The sequence below is a fragment of the Aphelocoma coerulescens genome, chromosome 4, assembly GCF_041296385.1.
Source record: "Aphelocoma coerulescens isolate FSJ_1873_10779 chromosome 4, UR_Acoe_1.0, whole genome shotgun sequence".
NCBI classification, from domain to species: domain Eukaryota; kingdom Metazoa; phylum Chordata; class Aves; order Passeriformes; family Corvidae; genus Aphelocoma; species Aphelocoma coerulescens.
In genome coordinates, this window is record NC_091017.1 from 65,822,628 (window position 1) to 65,839,914 (window position 17,287).

Below are 17,287 nucleotides of genomic sequence, written 5' to 3' on the forward strand. Positions count from 1 at the left end.
TATTCTCTGCTCTGGACCTTTTTATAGGAAAGAACTACAAAGGACATAATCAGTATTAGTAAAAAAGAGAATTCTTTTTAATTGATCTATTCAGATGTTTCAGCATTTGTACAAAATTCTGGAGCCTTAAATAATATATTGGCTAGTTTCAAGTCTGGTTTCCAAATTATTTCAATCTTTAAATATTTTAAATCTTTGGAAAATGCTGGGAATATTCATGATAGTCTGGAACTCATCTTTCTCAGATTAATTTGAAATAGATTTACATGGTCAAGTGCCATGGGCTCTTACAGATGAAGCATGCTTGTGTATCTTTCTTCCATAAAACCTAAATTACTAGATCATCAAAACTACTTATTGCAGTTGCTGTGCTTTATGACTCCTTGGCTGCTATTATTTGCCTTCAGGAAAATAAAAAATTTAAACCACTTTGATATTTAGGGGTTTTTTTTTGTAAAAAGTCAGGAACTGTCCAGGGAAAGATTTCAGCTACATCAGCTGGGAAAAGAAACCTGGTCTTGGTCATCTCTGGATTAAAAAATGGATCTTCTTTGGTGCTATGAAACCAAGCCTCAAAGGAGCACTAAAGCCTCTTAAAAAATTCTGTATGTCTTTGACCCTGTTAATACTTCAATGTAAGGATATAATCATATTTGATGCTACAATTTTTAATATGGCTATATATTTCAGATGATTGATAAAGTTAGCACAGTTTATTGGAAGGCTAATAAAGTTAAATCTTATTGAAACAGGCGCAGAGTGAACATTCTTTTGAAGAAAAAAGTATTTACAGCTGCTGTGAGTGAGCCTAAAATAATTAATCATTAATCAGAACCAATTGAACAAACTGTTTAAATCACATGCAACTATGGGCTCTTGGCTTAAAAAAAATATGTTTTCTTTGCTTCTCCCACACTTTCCTTGCTGTTGTCTCTTCTTTTAAATCCTTAATCCTTTTATATTCTTGTATTCTTTCAGGCAGAGAGAGATATTTATCATTCAGCTTATTTCTATTAATCAGGACATCTGTGCATGTTTATTTAACCAGTTTCAAGGTTGAATCCACAGATTCATTCTTTTTATGGTTATCCCTACTGCCTCCAGTGGACATGTCTCCATAACAATTTGCAGGTATTATGTCCAAAGCCTGTTCCTTACTTGAGAGTTCACAGAATTCAGGGCATGTTTTTAGGTACAAAGATTAGGAAGTCTTGTGAAAAAAAAGAGTTCCTTGCATTAAGACAGCAAGAAGAATTAGAGGTATAGAAAATATGTCTTGGGTGGCTGGATAGAAGTGAAATATTTGAGTCCTTATCTTAAACAAACATTTTGCAAAGCAGCTTATTTCCTTGCCTATTTCAAATGGACGTAAAAAAGGAAAGCTAATGAACATGACGTGAAGTTCCCCTGATTAAGACACTGGGATAGTCAGACTTCTATTCCTAGACTCACTTTTGCTTTCTGCATTAGCAGCTATTGGCTAACTGCAGGAATAGTGAACAAAGAGGAACCATGAACATTAAAACCTTTGTCATCTAACAGCCTGACCCCGTAGGCAGAGATGGTGTGGTCCTTGCCTAATGGCTGGTTGAAGGGTAGTCTTGTGGAACATACAGGTCTGAATTTCAAAGGAGCCAGTAAATCCAGGGGTCTTGTTTTTATTTCATTAAGGCTAGGAAGCATCAATTTTAGCAGGATTTTCAAAGACTTTGGTCTCAGAGACCTTTGGTTTCCAATGTACACAGGATAGACACAAGTAACAAGCACACAACTGTTGTGAGGGGAGCAGTTGTTTGCTTGCAAAGAAGAAATGAAGGTACCCAAGAGTTTGGTTTTGTAAAACTGAGTCTACTCTAGTTTTATATAAATAAGACAGGAGTTCTGTGGATTCGTTAGACACTTAAACTCGGCTGGTGTGATACACAGTGCTGCCTCTAGTATGGTCCTTAGTAGCCCCTTTGAAGAATTAAGATTATACAGATAAAACTAATATAAATTTTTTGGTCTACAGAAATTAGCTCCCCTACACAAACATCCTGAACAATTACATGTCATCACAGTTGAGTAGTAGTACCCCAAATACAGTAGCTCACATGGTTTTCTAGTTTTATTACAGGAGCTCAAATTGGAAAAAAAACCCAAAGCTGTCAAATTTAACAGAATAGAAAAGGCAATTTCTCTCTCAATCAGAGAAAGCTCAACCTTTTCTCTAATGCTAATTTACATCTTGTTGAGGCAGAGCTTAATCCCATATGAACATCTTGAGAATAATTTGTGCAAATAAATTAAGGAATACTTTAGTTTACATGTAGCATCTATCTGCAAAAATTCTTCCAGGCAAAATATCTATACACTCTACATTTTTCCCAAGTCTCTTCAGTAATTTCCAAGACAGTACTTAACTGTGTAATAATCAAGTACACATTATGATTCAGCTAATTTATTACCCTAAATCCTCTTTTCCACTAAACATAGACCTATGTATAAGTAAGTAACGAAGTGGGTAATGTAAGTGTCATGCAAGCATTTTTATATACCAAGGTAATTTATCTTAAATTATTTCTTAGGAACAACCTTTCTAGGAGAGAAATGGTATTAAAAACAAAAACTTGGCATTAAAAAAGCATCCATTTTGCTTTTTCCTTGAATTCCATATCTATTTAACAAATAAAACTGGCTTTCTTATTGGCAGTTATCAAATGCAAATTGTTAATTAAATCAATGACACTACAATTAGCCAGGTTCTTTCCTACCTGTGTTAGGTGGCACCAAAAATGAAACTGATACCTGCATTATTTTTCTTTTTGACAGATGCTCATAGTTTAAGTGATCATAGAATTTAAACCTGCATTGTATAAAAATGAAAGAACAGACATTTAAATGAAAATAGGCATTCAAATGAAAACATATAAGTATTTATCTCATCTCCAATAATGGCAAAAAAGCAAACATTTAGGCAAAGGGCACAAGACCAGAATTACTATCCAGATAATACTTTGTATATAGTCCACTGAAATAGTTTCCAAAATTAATATTTTCATAATTTTCAGATTCATTAAGGAAGATTAATAGTCTTTTTAGGGGCAAATATCTTGCTCTGGATCTTCATTATATCTGCTAGACCCAAAATCTGACTAGATGACATTAGAAAGGTAATTTATCCTGATGAGCTCTGATAATCCTTAGAACTCATCTATTCCTTCTTCAAGTATATTCTCTGTAGTGATATGGAAAAAGAATATCTTCATTCTTCTTTCTTGAGTACAGAAGGTTTCATGTCTTCACTACTTCAACTGGTAACATATCCCAACACAGCTTTTTGGAGTTTACACAGTTCAAGCTCAAAACTTTATATGGATCAGGCTCTTTGATGAGGTATTGAAAGTCAAAAGTTTCCATTTTCAAATACACGGTCTCATGAACTTTTGAACCTCTTCTGTTTCCCCTTTAAATTCTATTTTAAAGTGATAAATATTGCGCCAATTAAAGTGGATGTGTTAAAATGTGTTACAGATCTCTTAAACCACTGTAAAGATGGGAAAGGAAGACTAACATGCCAGCAGTTGGATTCTCAGTAAATACCCAGAATATATCAGCATACAGGAAAAATCAATATTTTTACAAAAGTAGAATATAAGATGAAAAATGATGAATCACATGGAAGCTCATAATCTTATGAGTGTCATATCAGCCTAGCAGGCATTCATTTTGGATAAGTAATCTTAATATCACAGGATAAAGATTATATAAAGGAATTGCCAACATTTTGTTATGGAAATGAGAAAATTCAGGGTTAAAATAGAGACGAACGATTTCTTTTCATCATCAAGTGAAAAGATCAGCAAAAACTCACATGGAGCATCTTTCTGTATCTCTGTGGGAATTGTGCTTCTTGTGATCTGCTGCTGCCAGATTTAATGTGCTGAATTTATTATACACAAAGTTGTCTGACTCACAAGTAGTTTTTATTTCCTCATCACAGATACTGCTTTATGTTGTTGTTCAACAGCATAAAATGGTTAAAGTGGTTTTTTGCACTATATACTCTACATTTTAACAAAAAGGACACAGGTTATCAAATATATTAAATACATACTAAAAATAAGTGGGTTTGACAACTGCATGTTACTTGTAAAACAGCCTTTAATTCTTTCTTCAGGTTCCTCTTTTAAACATTGGTCATATACAATGATTCTCATTGTTGACCTCTGACCACTTCACCTGTCATCCCTGAGGAAGGTGTTAATCTGGTCAAGACAAGAAATCATTTTTTTACTAGTTTTCTGCATTTTCTTATTTGAAACACAGCAAAGCAGGGTTAAGAAATGAAAGGAGGGCCCCTTTCTTATTGGGATTGGCAGTATCACTGAACTACTGAATGTTGTCAGTGAGGAAACAAGGGTGGGAATGTGCAGAGAGTACTTTTATTTGAGCATCTTTTATCTTGCACACATAAAGTACACAATTTAAGATTTCTCAGATATAATTTCTTGGCTAACAGTAAATAACAAGGACTCAATATACAAGTAGCATAATCATTAATTTCTTTATCAATCCCATGGCAGGACAATTGATGAGCATCTCCCAGCCAGGGAATTGTCAGGTCAGTGGAGAAGGGTTGGATCTGTTAAGTTTTGAAACTAACCAACTTGATATTGCTGAGGTCTTGTTTTCTGATGTTCTGCTTTGTCTTGTTTGTTTTATCCCTTTTCATGTCAGTATTTTTCCTCTTGTGTCCTTCAACTGCTGAAGAAAACTATCTCAGCTACTGCACTTCTGCTTGTTTTTCTTTTTCTTGTCTTGCATTGCTCTAGTTCCCATACTTTCTCATTTCTTAATAGCAGTTTTCTTAGTAAAACCAAGCCTTAGTCATAAAATTGTCATGCACCAAACTAGGCCTGGATCACATTCAGTTGAATCCTTAGACGGTGAGTTACAACAACAACAGCATTCAGAGCTGCACAGATTTACTCAGTGTTTGTGGTGAGCCTGGATTATAGTCTGGTCATCCCTGCTGAGCTCAATGCCTTATCTACTAGGCCACATTGTCTGCCTTCAGTAACAGCACATATATCCCAGCATTGCCCAAACCCCTGTGCTAAAGAGCACCATTAAAATTGCAAAGTCATTATTCAACATTTGCAGATGCTGTAGTGGAGCTACTGATCTGACCTAATTCATTGCATTTTCTATTTATATAATCTGAGATGCACTAATCATATGACTGCTTACTCTTTTAAATAGGAGTCCTGCACTATTTAGCCCTCATTTGGAAAGAAGTTATTCTGTATTCTATTGCTTTCCATTTCCAATGCCTTGTTTGTTGCACATTATTAAAGACAATTATTAATTCCACATGGCATTCCCTATAAAGCTCATCTCTGCAGATACCTACAAAGTTTAACCACAAATTTTGTCTGTGCCATTCAGGTTAGTTGGGACCCTGCTCCTAGACAAAAGAGTTTTATGTAACACTTCATTATTGTTTCCAGTCATGCCATCAAAATACAAAGCTCTAACATAAAACAATCTTCAAAATTACCATGGTTTATTCTTGTACTACTAGTAGCTGATAGTCCAGTATTAAAAATCTATTACCCTTTTTCCTTTAATTTTTTGGTTGTCATGAGAAGTAAAGGCAGTCAAATTCAGGAATATTTCTGGGCTGTGGGAAGTCTTTTAGAACAACAAGTCTACAGAAACAGGGCCTGAGTATTCACAAAAAGTAAAGATTTTACTGTTGTTCATTCTGATGTTTGCAGGAATTCTTGATCTCCCTCTGCAACTGTCCTAGGGTCCTGGAGGAAAGAAAGATTAATTTAGAAATACTGAGGGAAATCTATCTACAAACAATTTCACTGTCTGGGAATAAAAATCACAGATTTTTAGGTAACAGCTATTTCCATGACTGACTAATCTTGAGATTTCTGGTGAGAACTGTTTTAAGCCCTAATTACTTTTTTTCTATTTCTACAACCAGGTCCAGTCCCAGTTCCAGTTGGTGTTACTGAAAGGTGAACCAAAGCGCTGAATATATATTTTATACATGAAGGGATCTTTACCAAATAGACAACCACCCATTGTTTGCAGATCATTAAGGCAATGTAAGGAATGTAGGCTGAAGAGGAAAACCATGTGTCTGAATCGATGCAATAAAAAGAAGATGTCTAAATCTCACAAGTAACTACAGGTCCAATAGGTGTAGTTGGTGTCTGTCAGTGCCCACTTCCTCATGTCTTCTTTGTTTTCCTCAGCTCACCACCACAGATCTGGGAAACAAAATTCTCATTTTATAACATGAGACTGAATAGGTATCTGTTGTGTGCAGAAGGTTTATTTTTGCTCTATACCTTTGGCCAAAATCATGTTTCCTTGAATATAATTTCTACTGTATATGTGATTGGCTTATCAGTTGCTTAGTAGCCTTGACTAGTATTTTTCTCATATTTTAGTAGTTCCAATATCCTAACTCTTATCCCTGTCAGCCTACAAAAATAATATTGTCATAAAGCACCAATGCAACTATATCAACAGAAACCTAAGAACAAATACTGTTCTAGCAAAATAAATGGCACATACATTTTATTTTCTTTCTCATACATGAAGATCTACACTGATAAAAATAAGCTCACAGAATGGAGGGCCCTGCTACTTCAGTAGATAATCAAACCCTCCTCTAGCTCACAATATCATTAGGTTTGACTTTCCCATTTATAACAAAATTTCCTTTCTCTGATTTATTTGAGAATTTAGAAAATAAGCTTTTTGGAGTATAGATTCTCAATTAAGTGGTTGGAATTAGTAATGGTGTGTTTTGGGAATCTATTAACTATTATTAACTAGTAATCTATTAACTAGTAATGAGAGATTATACTTTCCACAAATATACTAACAATTTTTCATTTTAAAGGTTATAGAGTTTTCATATTTACAACACATTTTTTCAGCAAAAGTGACATCAGATTTTCCTTTCTGCTTGAAGAAACTCTCTGTAGCTGCATGTGATTTAAAAATAAATGTGCCCAACATTCCTTAAAGCAATGACTATAGATTATTTTTTCCCTCCTGTGCAGCTCAAGTTTGGTGTCTTTCATCTGCTGTATTGCACACATGAGGTATTGTCTGATGTGGGATCCTGATGTTTTAATAAGAATTTTGCATTTTGGCAGCCAATGAGACTTTCTTAGATAATTAATGAACATTCTTGCACAAAAATTAAACTCATTCAATTCTGGAGAAATCCAGAACAACTTTTGTGTGTGACAGCATGATGCATTTTTTTGATGATGAAGTGATACTCTCCTAACCCCTCATCTTTCTGTAGATATTAAACACTGACAGTCTTCACTTTGCTGAAGGGGACCTCTCTGATTTATAACACTCATACTTACTAATTTATCTTTAAAGGCCAATTAGCTGACTGAAGTGCTCAAATGAGTCAGTAGTAAAATGGCGATTGCAGCAAGGACTTAGCCACTATCAAAGTAAATCACTTCTCCCTTTTAATAAGGCTCAAAAAAATTATTTCATCTGTCCATTGCCTATGCCTCCTTCACTGATTCAGATTCAGTTTTCTATAGGCCAATTAAAGCTGTTTGCTAAAATGCATCTCAAAACAATTTAGAAGGAAGAAGTAAGTGGAGAAAATGAAAAAAAACAAGGCAGACACTTGGGTTAACTGAGTACAACCTTTGCAGTGGACTCAAAACTTAGTAATGAACAAACTATTTTTATCTAGAAATCCAGCAGAAGGCAAAATACAAACATAATTTCACAATAAAATTAAACATAGAATTAATATTACCCTGCTGATCATGCCAGCATGAACACTGTTAAGGTATGAGCTGTCACAGAGCTGGGGTTTTGTTTGATTTTTTTTTTTACACTACTTTAGCCTACATCTTGTTTGGTAGGTGAGGCACTTTGCAGATTTGTAGAATTCACCAACAACAGTACTGGTTGTGTTATCATTTGTCATTGAAGCAATTCTCTGCTTAAAGGACACTTCATGTCCTAAAGTCTGCTCCTTCCTGTGCCCTCTGCAGTTCTAGCAATCTAAATAAATCAAGGTCCCTTTACAGCAATGCATTAATGTGGAAGTAACCCAGAGATTCTACCCAGCTCATCAGAGTTTACATCTTCTTATATATTTTTACCTTGCAGTTATATAGTGAGTTTGAAGGAGATGAGGGTATTATCCGAAAATTGCATACATATATTTTGTCAGGTAGCAAAATTTATATAGACCTATTATTTGTCTGAGTCTTTCCATATCCATCCTGAGAATATATGCTCTCTTTAAAGTACTGTAAATCTAACTGTCCCCTAAATCACCTTGGAGATGTCTGTCAAAATGAATAGCATTAAAGCTATCAAGAGTTTTCCAAAGTACATGTCTTTCTAAAAATCATAATACTGGTTTTATTTTATATTTATGACAATGCAAAATAATTATTGGTTTATCCAAAGGCAGCAAAGAGTCTTAAAGTATTGGAAGGGATTCTGAGTCAGAATGATGAAGTGCCTAACAGCCAATATTCTACAGCAAAGAACAGATCTCTGTCATTAAAATATATGCAACAGTCAGGCTTTTGCTAAAATGTGTTTAGTTTTAGAATGTATTATTTATTAAATAAACTTGATTTTCATTTGCCTCTTTTATTATCTTCTTCCTTTTCTATTGTTCTAGGATATTTTATAGCCATTTACTTGCAAAACAGAATGTTAAGATTGTAGAGTGTTTCCTGCTAGATGAGAGGTTTAAAAAGTCCAAAGAAATTTATAGCAAATGGCAGCATGTAACTGATGAAGGCTTACTGGTTGCTTTATTTACCAAAGTTGTTTGGTTTTGTAAGCCTGGCACTTCATTAAGTGAATGTCTTCAATTTAAGGTGCAGTTGCCTCACTCTTTAATTTGGATGGTTCTAGTATTACAGTAAAGATTTTTATGTTGCAGTTACTGAAAATAGCTTAGCTATTTAGTCTCTGAATCATTATTTTAATACATTGGAGTATAACCATAATAGAATCAGTTCATTCCCCTGTTAAAATCCTGGAATGAAGCTGAAAGAAAGCAATAGGATCATCTAGGATAATTAATAATGGTAAAGAGTGACCAGGATGATAACAGGATGAGAAGCATCTTGGGATATAACTGCAGAAGGAAATGGTAAGGGGAAAAAAAGGAAAAACCATGGAGCACTAGGAAAGTTAAGCTCTAGGCAAAAGTTTTGTAATGGAGGTCCTTACTCCACTTCCAGCAATGCCACTAAACATACTTAATGTTTAGCATAATTAATCTGGCTGGAACAATAATCTTTGCCATTGAGCTAGAGTCATTCAAAGACAAATATTTCCTTGACACCTTGAAAGACAACTAGAGTTTTTATCTATCCAACTCCAGGAATTGATTACATAGTTAGGGTTGTTTCTTTTCTCTGGGGGTTATTGGATTTTGAGGTGGGAGTTGGAGGTGGGGGGCGGGGGGAGCAGGAAGGCAGAACTTTAAACAGTTTAAACACATGCTTGTCTCAGTCCTGCTTAAAGCCACAACAAAACATCAAAGCCATTCCTAGCTCCTTCTTCGTAGGTCTAAAATATAATTAAGTTCTTTTCCTTCAGTATCTTCAGCTTGCTGAGTGCCACTTGACTTAAAAAGGAAGGAAACAATCTAATAAGGTACACACTGAAGTGTACTTAGCTATTCATAGCTCATAATATCTTTCAGAGAAGGGAGATTTAGTGGCCCAAAATCCTAGGCCAAATTCAAAATCTCTTTCTTTCCTCCCATGCACTAAAGAATAACACATGTGCAGACGTGCACACACACATGGTGGCTGGGGAAGGGTGTCCTTCACTCAGGAAAAAACTGTATAAACTTTTAGATGGAAAATTAGAAAATAATTGCCCAAGGAGTGAGTATGGCTTCCTGATTTCAAAAAGCAAATCAGGTGGATGCCTTTATGAGCACAGAAATTCATCTATCACGTGGTCTTCCGCTTACTGATGGAAGGACGGGAAAATTAACTGAATGGACTCACAGCTGCACTAATACACAAAAACAAAGGTAGTTTTCTACACCAAAGACTTATCTCAGAATGTATTCAATCAAGATTCTATTCTTCTGTCTTGGTAATTAGATTGAAAATAAAATGTACTTTCTTCTCACATTTCTGCTCTTTTTGTACAAATAAAAATGCTCTGCTACACTTCATCTGCAGTTCATAGCTAGTTTTGAAAATCTTAATAAATAAATTTTTATAGAAGAAATTACTCTGATGCATATCATGGAAAAATGTCAGCATGAAAGATGAATGCAAGTGTATTATTTTGAAGAATTTTTTTTTCCCAAATAAGGAAATTGTGACAAATGAAATTAGTTGTAACAAAACATGTCAAAAAGAATCAATTAAAAAAAAAAAAAAAAAAAAAAAAACACACAAAACCAACCCCAAAAGTACAGAAGTTGGTTGTAAGTAGAAATTTGTGTTACAGACTAAATGAGGCTTCCTTACAAAAGGTGCCTCTGCTATCAGTCTAAAGTGATCACATTCCCTCACTGGTATGTGCAACCCAGATTCATAGCAGCTACTAGAGTCATACTGAAGTCTCCTGATATAAAACATAAGATAAAAAAATATAGCCAGCAATGTGAAGAACCTTATCTACAGGGCACTAGTGATGCACTTCAGAAAAATTACTACAAAGGACCTAACACCTCTTTACAAGTTATCTGCACTATACATGAAAAAAAGAAAAAAAGAAGTCAACAGATAAGACCATGAATCTGTTTTGCATATGATAAAAGACTGTTTTTCACTTGTGGTTTCAGTGGGGCAGGTAACAAAACCAACATGTCTTGAGGTACCAAGACTAATTTCAACAAAATCTTAGGATCACAGAAATACTCCTGAGGCTATTAGACTTCAATCAACAGACCACTGCAAGTCCACAAATTAGTTTTAAGAGAGTAACAAATTTATTTCTAAAAACCACGGTAGTTTCAATAGGTCTTAGTGAACTTTAGACTTTATGAAAAACAGACTCTAAAATCTTCTTAAGGGAAATTATTAGCCAGTCTGCAGTAATAGAAGCTCCAGTTCATCAAGATGCTCTTCTGGTTTTGACTGGCTCAGAGTCCATTTTCTTCTTAGTAGCTGGTACAGTGCTGTGTTTTGGATTCAGTGGGAGAATAATGTTGATTACACACTGATGTTTTGGCTGCTGCTCAGTAGTAATTACCCTGAGGAAAGGAGTTTTCAGTGTCTCATGCTCTGCTAGCAAGGAGGTGCACAAAAAGCTGGGAGAGATCATGACCAGGAAAGTGACCAAACTGTCCAAATGGATGTTCCATACTATAATACATCATGTCCAGTATATAAACTGGGGGGAAGTTACTTTGAAGGGCGATAATCACTTCTCAGGAGGAGGCTGGGCCTTCATCAGGGGGTGGTGAGCAATTGCAGTGTGCATCCCTTTTTTCTCTTGGGTTTTGTCTTCTTTACCTCTCCTTTTTATTAACATTATTAGTGCTAGCATTATCACTATTATATTTCACTTTGCCATAATTATTAAACTTGAGTTTTATTTTCCTTTCTTTCCTGACTCTCCTCCTCATCCCACCATGGGGGCAGAAGGGAAGTGAGTGAGCAGCTGGGTGGTACTTGGCTGCCAGCTGGGGTTAAACCATGACAGATGCACAACCAAAAGCTTAGGCAAGTGAGTTGCATCTTTTTTGATCTGATATAAACTCCAGTTCTCAAGTGATAGAAAAAACAGTTAAGGTTTCGGGCGGGGGGGGGGGGGGGGGGTAACACCTTCAGATCCCCATCTTAAATCATTTTGCAAGTGCAATGAGAAAGAGAATATTCTGTTGGAATGAGCATGTTTGCTGAAGGGTGATATGCTTCATCAACGGGTGTGTTACAGGAGATGATTTCAACCACAGAGAGAAATTAGGACTGACAAGCTAAATAGTCCTGACATTTCTGTGTGTGGGCAGCATCTATTCTGGTACAGCTTTTACCACTGGAACTCTGCAACAGCCCTGGCTGCCAGCAACATTCACAGTTCCTTGAAATGGAAACAGTGGGCAAAAGATGCATTTCTTGGGCCATTTCCATGTTGGGGGGGTTTTTTGGTTAATAGTAGAATTCACACTTTAGCCAGCTGGACAGGATCTTAAAAACTCTTAAAATTTGCATAGAAATTCTGTGTAACTAAAAGGTATCTGAGATCCAAAAGCCTACCAATGTCATTTATTCAAAACCAAGGTTCACCCCCCCCCATCCATCTGCATTTCTTGCTACTTTCATTATGTTAATTTCAAATGCTTTCAACAAAGAAGATATAATTTTAAGCCTAGTGAAAACCATTCCCTGTGAAACAATGAAAGCATCACATATACCCAATAGCAGAACTTAGTTGTAAAGGAATATGTTACTGAATTGGAAGAAGCTTCATATCTTATTCCCATAGAACTAGATAAAAGGGATAATTTGAAGTGTATTGTTCTATAACACTGAGTTTTTGATTTCACGGACATTCTTTGTTTTTCCTGTGTAACATATTTAATTTCAGATAACTGTATTAGCATAAGAAAGCTATCTCAGCAATGCAAGGGGAAAGACATCTGTCATTATTCTTAGGGACAGAGCTGATGACAGTATTTACCAAAAATTTCCCTAGCAAAGACCAATTTTTACTTGCTCATGCTGTCATGAACTTTGAAGTCACCTAGGCTGAAACTTTCTGTGCTCCAAATGCCTCTGTCAAGTGAATTATATGTGCGTGTGCAAGGAAAGCTTCAGTCCTATCAACATCAAAGAGCTCATCTTGAAAAACTGACCAAAAGCAAAGAACTGTGCTTTGTTACAAAGTTTGTTTTGCATATACTTTCCCCTCACTCTCAGAGAGGTGGATCAGATTTAATTGAATCTTTCTTAACCACAAGTTATCACCTAACAATGAATCATGGAATGGTTTGGGTAGGAAGGGACCTTAAAGGTGATCTAGTTCTGACCCACCCGCCTGGACAGAGACACCATTCCCTAGACCAGGTTGCTCAAAGCTCCATCCAACCTGGCCTTGAAGACTACTGTAAATAAAGTCAGAAGTTCCATCTTCTTGTAGCTGTTACCGGGGTGTGGGAAAGAGTCAAAAAAAAGAAACAAATTTGCATATCATTGGAATCCTGTTGGATTTGGGTAACTTAGTCATGTGCAAATTGTGTCTTCATCTATCAATGAATTTCTATTCATTTTCATTTTCTTATGTCTCTAGACCATGCTATGTGCAGGGTCTGACAGGTATTTTCCCTGTAACTGCCTTAAATCCAAAACCAGACAGCTACCTCCATTACCTGTAAAGAAACATAGCATAGCAGAGGGGGAAAAATGGGAGAAGATCGTGGGTGAGAGGCTGGGACTGAGGCTATGGAAAGTACTGTTGAAGGAGAAGACCTGATACACATGAAGGTTGTTGTGAGGAGTCTGGGTGTGCACAGGGAATTGGGAGGGGACACATATGAGACTGTTAACCCCACCTGACCATAGGGATATTTAAAATCATATGGCATCATGCTCAGCAAGAAAACCAGGAGAAGAATCACAGAATAAATTAGGTTGGAAAACATCTGAGATCATTGAGTCCAACCTATGAACAAACATAACCATGTCAATTAGATTATGTCACTGAGTTCCATATCCATTCTTTCCTAAAAAACCCCAGTGACAGTGATTCCACCACCTCTCTGGGCAGTCCATTCCAATGTCTAATCACCCTTTCTGTGAAGAATTTCCTCCTGATGTACAACCTGAACCTCCCCTGGCACAGCTTGAGGCCATTTCCTCTCATCCTGGTTGCCTGTGAGAAGCCCCTGACTCCACCTAGCTACAACCTCCTTTCAGGCAGTTGAAGATTGTGCTAAGGTCCCCCCTGAACATCCTCTTCTCCAGGTTAGACAATCACTCAGCTGACCCTCATAAGACTTGTGCTCCAGACCATTCACCACCTTCATCACCCTTCTCTGGATTTGCTCCAACACCTCAATGTCCTTCCTGAATTGAAGCAGGAAGGAGAGGATATTTAGTTATGGTATTTGTCTTCCCAAGTAACTGCTAGGTGTGATAGAGCCCTGCTTTCCTGGGGATGGCTCAACACCTGCCTACCCTTGGGAAGTCTAGAATGAATTCCTTGCTTTCCTTGCACAGGTCCCTTTTAATTTACCCATTAAGCCATCTTTATCTCAACCCACAAGTTTTCTCACTTTTACCCCCTCCGATTCTCTCCCCCATCCCACCAGGGGAAAAGCAGTGCTTGGTTAGTGGCTGGGGTTAGACCATGGCATCTTCAATTTTAGTATAATTTTTCCTGTTTCTCTTTATTGTAACCCAGGAATATTATGTGTATGTCCATGTTCCTACATGGAAAAGACTTACATGAGTGATATTTGGTATGACTGAGGTATGCTCTCTACTCAAAGCAGTGATTCAGCCATTTTGTTAGTCTATTCCTAAAAGTATTCAGCTTTCATTTTAAGGACCAGAATGAGATGGTAAAACTTATTAATAGCTGTACCTTTTGACTAATTTTGGGAAAAAGCCCAATCTCAGTTTCATCTTTCCCTCTAGTGATATCACTAATAATCACAGATTTAACTCTTATTGAAAATCTTATCGTCAGGTTTAACTAAGGTGTTAGCAGTTATTTGCTTATATTATTGTAACACTATGAACAAGCTCACAATCATTTTTAAAAGGACACCTAGGCACTCATCGTCATTCTTCTACTCATGATTTGCACCAGCATGTTTTTTTGTGGTAATAATTCAGTAATAAGGCAGAGACTGACACGTATCAGGAGTTCTTATCAATCCTTGGCTTCTCCCATTTGCCACTGCAGGCTTTGGCTGCATGTTACCATGAAAATTGTTTTCCAGAACTGGTAATTATGCTTCTACAGCTGATGCAATTTAAACAAACAGCAGCATCAAGAACACAAGAAGGGTTTTGGAAGACATATTTAGTCCTGTAATAAAAGGTTGTTTGTTTGCTTTTGAGAAAGATTTAAGGATATTTTTTCATTAGATATAACTCAAGTTAACATTTTCTTTGGATTTAATTCAGGATTAGTGTTTATTTATGAAATCTACTATTTTGTAGAAACTATAATTTCCAAAAAACAGTATTATATTTGCATGGAATTAAAGCTGATAACATATAAGTAACAAAATGAAAAGAATAATTTTCTCATAGTCGAGTTACATTATATCTGAGAATCCAGACTTACATTTAAAATGTAAAGAAACCATGAACTCCAGAAAAAAAAAAATCTTAATCAAATGCTATGTAAAAAATACAGAAATTAATGGGTTTTGCATATCATAATGATCTAAATCTACATTAAGATTTTTTCCATCCATCTTTCACATGATGTCAATTATTATAACAATAAATATCCCTGAATTGAACACATAAATTGTGAAAAACTAACATATTCAACCACTATCTTATCTTATATTAATGCCAATGTGGGTTGAGCTAAACTAGAATATTTTTAACTGAAAAGAGAGAGTACAATTTGACTATGCTTTAGGATTATGATTTTTTTAAAATAATTTATAAATTCTTAGTTGTTCCAATAGAAATAAGAAAAAAGTATTAAAAAAATTTAAAACTACACTTTTACAATCTCAGAAACATCCACATTAAGGGAAAATTTATCAAGCAAGCATTACACAAGAAAAAGATTTGACATAATTTGGTAAATCAACATTTTATGCACATCTTAGTAATTATGGTCTTTTTTCAGTTTGTTCTTTTCACCCTATTTGGAACAGCCCATCTCATTTTCTGTTAGACATAGTTTTTAACAGCTTGGTAAACAAAATATTGCAACATCTGGTAATGTAGGATTGAAAAATAAATATATTTCAGTTTGATGTTCGCAACTTTTCAGAGCAAAGACAATTCTGCTCATCCTGAGTATTCACAGCATTAATTAGGGAACACCTAAACTTTGATATCAGTATGATTTTAATCTTTTTAATATTTTAATGGCAAGGGTTTATCTGGTAGAATTTTTACCCTAAGATTATTCATACTGTTAGTAGGAGTATTATTTAACATTAGCTCATCCTACACTATTTGCAGAACTGACAGAGAAACTGAACTACTCTGTATGAAAAGGAGAAGAAACCACAAAATCTGTCAAAAATCAAATATCATAAAACAAAGAAAATAAAAAGTTCTTCATTTAGAAAATTTCAGAAATTACTAGGCAAACAAAAAATTAACAGAGGCACAGATTTCCATCAGCTTATAAAAGCCAGAGACATAGCCTTCAAACAGCAACAAGCTTAATGTACTGTATATCACTGACTTCAACAGACCACACACAGAGCCCCCCAAAGCCCTTCAATGTTAGTTTTATTCTTCGTATGTCAAGAACTGCCATCTGTCTTATACTGCATGCATTCTCTGATCTGGTAAAATTAAATGTGGGCAGCAAAATGTTGGTGTGGAGCCCTCCTCTCCACTACTTTCTCCAGCCACACCCAAAGCTCCCTTAAACTCAATAGAAACCTACAAGCCCAGAAAAATAAATTAAATAATTACCATGGTTTGACAGTTCCTAGTCATACATGTAAGAAAACACTATTCTTTCCAGCTATAAGAGGGGAAAAAATCCAATAAACTCCCTTCATCTCCTCTACCATACAACGACAGAGACTATATATATTCTTTCCTCTTAATCTGAACTAATTGACTCCAGGTGCCCCTCTGCAGGAGTGGTGCTGGGAAAAATCACTGATTTAAGGGTTTTGACAGGTCCTGTATAGCACCACAGCATTCAAACATTTCTGTGTCTTAGAAGGTTATTCTTCAAAATGTTTTTGCCAGCTGAAGCATTGAAAGACACTGTTTTCACCTTTGAGAGGAAAAATGTGGTAGTTATTGTCTTAGAGAAAAAATGTAAGGTGAATCAGAAAAGTTAAGTTTCAACAGAAACCAGCTTATGGAATCTTGAGAAGGTTTGCATGGGAAAATTACTGGTGTGTTAGAGGGAAAAATTAAGGCACAGGAAATAAATCCCTCTACAGGTATCCAATGAATTCACACTTCCAGTTGCTACATTGATGTTCCACCAGATACACAAGTTTTTACAGGAGGAGTGCAGGTTGATTTATGCTATGGCAATGCAATAGCAAGTTGCAATGTATGAAAGTGACTCAGTGACTTAGGACTTCTTTTCCACATTGTCACTCAGAAGTTCAAGTCTTTTGGCA

At 35.8% G+C, this 17,287-nt stretch overlaps 1 long non-coding RNA gene across 1 annotated transcript; it reads right to left on the reverse strand.

Moving 5' to 3' along the window:
• Positions 1-4,118: 4,118 nt before the first annotated feature.
• On the reverse strand, positions 4,119-16,699 carry LOC138109133 (uncharacterized). Its single transcript, XR_011150301.1, has 3 exons — positions 16,617-16,699; positions 6,179-6,269; positions 4,119-5,798 (listed from the first exon to the last, which is right to left on the reverse strand). It is a non-coding gene; the product is annotated as an uncharacterized lncRNA (long non-coding RNA).
• Between the last annotated feature and the right edge of the window lie 588 nt (positions 16,700-17,287).